Raw genomic sequence first — 6,249 nt, 5'->3', positions numbered from 1 at the left:
GGTTCGAGTCCCAGACCTGGCAGCTTGCTTTCTCACTTTTTCTCTCTCTTTCTCTGTCTCTCTCTCTGGTCAAATTAAAATAAATGAATAAAGTTAAAATATCTTTTAAAAAGTAAAGTGTATAATTAATTTGATTTTAGAATATTTACTGAATCAGCCTATTTCCAGAATATTTTCAGCATCCTCCCTAAAAACATCACATGCCCATTAGCAGTTTCTTCCCACTTCCCTCCTACTCCCAGCCCCTGACAATCACTAATCTGTTTTTCTAACCCTATGGATTTCCCTACTCTGGACACATTATATAAATGGGTCCTAGGGTAAGTAACTATAAAACAACAGTGTACTAATATTCAGTCTAAGGTGTCTGAATTTTTTCACTTATCATGTTTTCAAGGTTTATTCATATTGAATATCAGTATTTTGTTCTTTTTTAAAATCTATTTTTATAATTCTTATTATTAAAAATATGGAATGCCTCACAAATTTGTGTGTCATTCTTGCACAGGGGTTGTGCCAATCTTCTCTGTATCGTTCCAATTTTAGTTTATATGCTACTGAAGCGAGCACAGTACCTTGTTCTTTTTATGGCAAATAAAATTCCATTATACAGAAAGGCCATATCTCTTTATTTGTTTATCAGGTGGTACACATTTGTATGGTTTCCACTTTTGCTTTGTTATAAGTAATGCTAGTATGAACATTTGCATACAAGTTTTTGCATGAACGTGTTTTTGATCTTCTTGAGTAGGGACCTAGGAGCAGTCTTGACGTAACTCTATGTTTGACCTTTGAGGAACTGTCAAAATCGTAGAAGTGTTTTCTAAAGTGACTGCTTTACTTTATAATCTCACCAATTAATGTATGAGGGATTTAGTTTCTCCACATCCTGCCAACATTTATATTGTCTTCTTTTTTTAAAAAAAAATGTTCATTTTAATCATTCTAGTTTATGAGAAATAGTGTCCATGGTTTCGATTTGCATTTCTCTAAGGACTAATGATGTTGAGGATCTTTTCATATGCTTTTCATTGGCCATCTGTATATATTATTTGGAGAAATTGCTATTTAAATCCTTTGCTCATTTCCCCCTGTATTTTTAACTCTGTTTCACCCTATGACATGTAGAGTGGCTAGGCCTAGAGGCTGAATTCTTAATTGAGTTGTCTGCCACCATCTTGAGGGCACACTCTGTTGCAAATTATAGTGATGAAACTCTTGTACCTTAGCTCACAAGAGAACAGAATGCGAATTACTGAAATACTGGTGGCACTGGTCTCCATCTCCTTTTAAAGGACTTATTTTAGAGATTTAATCAGGGGGGATTCTTGGACCCAAATGACTAATTCCATCTGTAAGATGACAAGCAATCATGTTAATTGTTTCTTTTCACTTTAAGTCTCATGAGAAGTCATTAAAATACTGATTTTTTTTGTGTATTTTCTGCAATCATTGCACAGTCTTCATTACGTATTAACACTTGATAAATATTTTCTGATTTATTGGAAGCAACAAATGTGGTGGATTATTTAAGTAGTCAAGAGGTGAGAAAAGATAACTATAAAACAACAATGTACTAATAATTATTACTTTATTATTATTGGCCATAATGACACTACTGTTTATCAGACTATGTATAAAGAACTAAAATTTTACTCAAATTAGTTTGAGATATGCTAAATAAACTATACCCCTCTCTCATAAGTTCACAGTGCTTATGTCTATAAGAAGTTTAAAAAGAAAGTGTAAGGGATCAGCAGATAGCATAATGATTATTTTGTTGGAATTTGAGTCCCAGATACTGCGACTTAAAACAAATGCTGGGGTTGTGTGTGTGTGTACCCAAAATCCCAAGAGGAGAATGGAGGAGAAGGGATTGTGACATGGCCTTGCTCCCTTGGGGTGATATTTTTTGCTTTCTATCTCTCTGTATCTCTGGTGAGTGCACATATAGCTAAAATCTCTCTAAAAAAAGGAAGAAAGAAAGAAAGAAAGTTTAATTTTGTTTTACCTAATGTTTCCAATGTTATTTGACCACAGAATTCTTTTTTATTCTGTTTTCTTTTTTTTTTTTTTTTCTCTCCACACAGTACCTTTTAATCCTTCACAGATCTAGGGTCCTTTGGAAAGTGCTTTGGGAAATCTCGGTTTTAGACTCTAGATAAGATATAATAGCTCTGGGAGTTTGAAGGCCAGAACAATTATTTTTAACTATGTAGGTGGGAAGGGAATCAGAGAAACCTTCATGCAAAGGGTGACAGCTAATGAAATATGAAAATAATATGTATATTACTTAGAACATAGAGCTGCTATGATAATCATGTGAGATGACCATATAATATGCTAGAAAAATTTTACTAATTTGATCCTTTAAAATATAGATATGATTTCAGCAGACAGAGTGGAGGATAGGAGATGCAGAACTTCTAAGGTCCAGATCCCTCAAATTAAAATTCTGTTTCTGGTATTTGTTGTATGTCCTTTCCCAAGTTATTTAATCTGTCTGTGATTCCTATATCTCATTGGTAAAATGAGCATAACTTAAGAGTTAAAAGAGTTAATACACTCAAAGTACTTCAAATAATACCTCATGAGAGGATTTTTCAACTTTGGCATAGTTGACATTTTTAGCCAGGTAATTCTTTTTTTGTAGGAGCCTCTGGAATTCCAGATCCCTGGAATTCTACCCCTTAGCAGCAACTCTACCCTCCAAGTTGTGATGATTGAAAATGTCTCTAGATGTTGTCTAATGTCCCTTCTTGGGGAAAATTGTGGTTAGTGAAGAAGTGCTGCCTCAGATTAGCAATCATAATCTAAGTGATATAGTAAACCTTTATTAGTAGTATTTTTGTTTAGGGGAGAATTACATGCAACATTAATTTTTCCCGGGTTAAGCATAGGTTCTACATATTATACTTTGGTCCACATTCCTGAGCTCCATCAGTTGGTCTTTAATCCTGGGTCAAATTATAAAGTGCCACAATTGAGTGCTAGACTGATGGAAAAGGAAAATCATTTTCCAGGGAGATGGTGGGAAAATACAGGTATAAATTTTCCATGGAAGATTAATAAATAATAAATATGTAATATATAGTAAAATATGAAAAATATATAAATTATATATATATCTATATACATAATTATATATATATATTTGTGTGTGTGTGTATAAAAAACATAAGGAACTGAATCACATTAGTGATTCCAGAGAGGAAATCTACTTGGGTATAACATGGAGAAGCTGGCACCAAAACACAGGCATCAAAGCAGTTGTGTAGGCTTCATGATTGAACTTGAGTTGTGATGGATGGGTAGAATTTCAGTGCCCTGTGTAGTAATCAGGCTGTAATTAGAGCTATTAGAATATCAAAAACATAATTAACAGATTTTATTCTTGGACATTTGCTCTTTAATTTTATATGTTGGTAAGTGAATGGAGAATATTGGTGATTAAACTCTTCAACTATCACAATAAAAAATACTTAAGAGCCCTTGGAAATTTATTTACTAGGAAGATGGCATATTTAGTTATAGATAAAACTTAGCGTTCTTTTTTTTTTTTTTTCTCACTATCTGTTTTGATTTACTTTAGAAACTTTTCCAGAGGAAATTCCTTAGCTTTTAGTTTAGTTTAGTTTGGGAAGAATAAGACTTTTACATAGCTAACGAAAACAAACTACCTCAAAGTATCTTGGCTAAATGGTGTGTGGGAAAACAAGGGCTTACAGTTTTAAATTTTGGACTCACTGGAATTTTCTTTTTCCATTTTCAGCTGAGGAAGAAACAGGGTCTACATTTTCTGGGGTGTAGACAGATATAGCCTGCCTGAGCTTGGCTATGTCATTATCTTTCTGAGTGTCAATATCTTGGAGCATAAAAGGAAAAGGATAACCTAAGTCATCTCTATTGTCCCATTAGTTCAAACATTGTGTGATCCTCAAGATGAAATCTCTGTTTTATAGATATGCATTTATGTCAAGAGTTATGTCATAGTGAGTTTTTCATCATCATGGTAAAACTGGGAGAGTAGCAGATTGAGCAATACATTTGCACATCACAGTGCAACTGGTTATCCCTTATTTACACAAATCTTATTGAAGAAATGACAGTCAGAAGCCTTTCCATATTCAAGTATAAAAAAATCTATAAAATTATATTCAACTTGTTAGTAACCTGTGTCAGAGATTTTAATAGACTTATATTTCTTTTCTGTGTTCAGAAAAGGCTTTTCCAAGTGAATATAAGATATGACTACCCACTTTGGCTGCACCTTCTAAACTGTGGGTCAAGTTTATTAAAATATAGCTCATGACCTATCTCCTTTATTTGTTTTATTAAATGTGGTTTTTATTTTATCATAAAGTAATATGTACATATATATATAATATACATATATACATATATATATATATTATTTTGGGACTGTATTTATAATAGGTAGGAATGAGATTACAGATTTATACCACATGAAACAAATCTGATACTTGAAAACTTGCATTTAATGTGAAATTCAATGTGTAATTCTTCACATTGCCCTTATAATTATTTACTGATGTGTATTTATCCCTCAAGGATTATATTAAAGTAGAACATTTAGTTCACTATCTATACATTTGTAATGAAACAGATTGAACATACAAAGAATTTTTAAGATTTTATTTCTCGTTTAATTAAAATCAATTTATGTGGCTTAAGCAACTTATTTTTTAAATTAAAGTTCAAGTGATATTGTTATTTGATAGTAGTAATTGCATTGGATTCAGAGAAAGTGCTAAATGGGAAGGCAGAAAAAATTTTAAAAACCCCGAAAAGTTAGTATGGATCAATGAAAGAACTAATAATTCTATCTAAAACTTGGAAACTGAACAGACAAAAAATAGATACAAGATCAAATAATAAACTGATTTGTAATTTAAGGGTTATCAAAGTGGTTCCCGTCTTCTGCCTGTCTTTCTTTCACATTCTCTGCCTCTTGTCTCCTGCATACTGTGGAACACTAAGTTCATTTATATTTTGTTTCCCGAAGGGCAGAAACTGAGATTTAAAAATTTAAAGTCCTTTGAAGATTCTGCTACACTAGAGATTCAAATAAGATTGCTCATTTGTTAATACTGAGTTCCCAGTTTGACAACCTTTATAATGGCCTACATTTCCATGCATATGAATTAAAACTGTTGAACATTCTTTGCGTTAGGAGGTATTTAAAATGTAAAAAGGAAAACCTGATTTCTTGAGACCTACTTTGACCTTAATACTAGGTTAATTACTTTGTGTATGAAGCTGATAATACCATCTTTATTTCAATGAATCAGAAATTAAAGATGAGGGATCAGCAGGTGGCATCATGGTTACATTGTTGGACTCCCACATGGCAGACCACAGTTCGAGTCCTCAGTCTGTTAACTTGAAACTCTTAGGCACTGTGCCCAAGATCCTGAGAGGAGAGAGGAATAGACAGGATTGTGGCATGGCCATCCCCCCTGGGTAGTGATTTCTCACTTTCTGTCTTTCTGTCTCTCTGTCTCTCTGGCAAGCACATGTGGCCTAGAGAAAAAATCCCTAAAAAAAAAAATTAAGGCCAAAGAAACCCTTTTAGCAAGAACAGCAACTAGGCTTCATACCCAAATGTCAGATTTAATCCATCATCCTCCATGCTTAATACTAACTCCCTAAAATACAATCCTTGCCTGCACATTGCTTACAAGTTGCTCATTAGCTGGTGTTTTCTTAATCCTGTAAGCAACCGAATAAAATATCTGGAGAGTGTGATTGACTTTAAGGAAAATTAATGTTAGAGGAGTAAGAAATATGTATATTTACTTAATGGAGTAAAAGAAAGTTTCTTCATGTGAAGGGTCATATTTGAGATTATAAGGTATTTGTAATGTGTGGAGCTGAGGACAGGGATATTCCAGAAGAAAGGAAGGACTCAGCTATAATTACCTATAGAGGTGATCCTGGTAAAGGAAATTAGGCAGTTTTATAAGGGATGTTAAGTTAAAAAAAAAAAAAAAGGAGTGCTTAAGTACCAAGATGTTATTGATTTAAAGGGCTGTTTTAAAGAAGATGTTAGATTGTAGTGCTGTTTTAAAGTGTTTAAGAAAGATTCTGCTTAGTTTTGAAAGATTAATATTGTATCACAAAGAGACTGAAAGCTCAGAGTTCAGTTTGAAGATAATCATAATAGACCAAATACACATGGGTCTTGACAACTGACTGAATGTGGCAATACTAGAGGAGGAAGGTCAC

The 6,249-nt window shown here is 33.2% G+C and overlaps 1 non-coding gene across 1 annotated transcript; it reads right to left on the bottom strand.

Moving 5' to 3' along the window:
- Window positions 1-463: 463 nt before the first annotated feature.
- Window positions 464-570, bottom strand: LOC114006211 (U6 spliceosomal RNA). Its single transcript, XR_003547965.1, has one exon. It is a non-coding gene; the product is annotated as a U6 spliceosomal RNA (small nuclear RNA).
- Between the last annotated feature and the right edge of the window lie 5,679 nt (window positions 571-6,249).

The sequence above is a fragment of the Tupaia chinensis genome, unplaced genomic scaffold (assembly GCF_000334495.1).
Source record: "Tupaia chinensis unplaced genomic scaffold, TupChi_1.0 Scaffold146177_1, whole genome shotgun sequence".
Classification (NCBI taxonomy): Eukaryota; Metazoa; Chordata; class Mammalia; order Scandentia; family Tupaiidae; genus Tupaia; species Tupaia belangeri.
The sequence above is the reverse complement of the archived record's forward strand: the minus strand, read 5'-3'. Positions and strand labels throughout refer to the sequence as shown.